Source organism: Octopus bimaculoides, chromosome 10 (assembly GCF_001194135.2).
Source record: "Octopus bimaculoides isolate UCB-OBI-ISO-001 chromosome 10, ASM119413v2, whole genome shotgun sequence".
Taxonomy (NCBI): domain Eukaryota; kingdom Metazoa; phylum Mollusca; class Cephalopoda; order Octopoda; family Octopodidae; genus Octopus; species Octopus bimaculoides.
In genome coordinates, this window is record NC_068990.1 from 72057458 (window position 1) to 72058760 (window position 1303).

Genomic DNA, 1303 nt, shown 5'->3' on the forward strand with positions numbered 1-1303 from the left:
GTTACAAATCGATTTTCTTTTGTGAAATCCTTTAAAAATAATAGTGTTAAAATCTCAAGCTCTAAAATTCATATCTTCAGGCTCTGCAACACACTTGAAATTTTGAAATTATGTGAAATAAATAGACTTTTTGACTTTGATTTCTTTATTATTTTTAATACTAGGCCACCAAATATATGTGTTACATGAAGTCTAGATTACACACACATTAAAATAAATTAAACAAATTGTTAAGATTGTAGCAGAAAAGATAATTCTTCTTTGACAAAAGGCATCCATCCCTTGTGTTACGACTGAGTCAGTTAAACCAAAAATCTTAAACTTTCCTTTACTGATGTAGAAGGGTGACTGTGATCTGACTGATTCTTTCTAATCAACCTCTGAACGTTCTGTTTAGATACTGATTGATCTATTCCACCAAAGATCGTTTTTTGATTTGTCCATTGGTCCTGTTAAAAACCTTGTTCTTTCTGTGGTACTTTTTTTCTCTACTACAGCAGTAGTTTTTAAAGGAGTCGCACTTGCAACAGAAAATGTCAAATAAATCTTTTGTTGCATTGGTTTTAAACGCATTACACTTTGTTTGAAATGATGGCACATTTTTTTCTATTCTTTCACAGATTTTAGTAATGCTTTGTACTTTAGATAAATGTTTAAGATTTTTGGTTTAACTGACTCAGTCGTAACACAAGGGATGGATGCATTTTGCCAAAGAAGAATTATCTTTTCTGCTACAATCTTGACAATTTGTTTAATTGAAGGATCTTCCTTAACTACATTCTTTTCTTTTTCTCATTCAAATAAAGCACATTTTAGTACGTCCTTGTAAGCTGGCAAAACTCGCTCACTAAGATCACATGGAATACCAAATAAAAGGCATTCACTATCATGACTTGTTATTGGCTTATGAGTCATCACTAAATGTAAACAACACTAAATTTAACTCGATCATTAATTTTAATACAATGGCCTAAAGTCAAGGTACAAAGCAGAAAACTTCACACATGTACGGCATACGTCCATACATAATGATCATTGCAGTGGCACTGGAGAGAAGTTCACACTCCTGTTCTCTCTATAGTCAATGCGGAATCTCAAGATATATGTCAATTTTATTGAAACTTGGTATGCTACCTCTTAAGGATACTATATTTACTGTTTTGCATTCTGCTATGTAGAAATTTGTATTCGTTCTGATTTATAATCCAAGAAATCCAAAATTCAACCAAAAACAGCAATTTTTAAAATTTTCAATTGCGTTGCAGGGCCTGAAAAAAATATTTAATCACTAAGTTCTTTATGC

General features: G+C 31.6%; 1 protein-coding gene across 1 annotated transcript in view; it reads left to right on the forward strand.

The window, feature by feature from the left end:
* LOC106871867 (EF-hand domain-containing protein 1) overlaps positions 1–1303 on the forward strand; it is a 113149-nt gene that overhangs the window by 8075 nt on the left and 103771 nt on the right. The gene's annotated exons all lie outside the window — the stretch shown is intronic.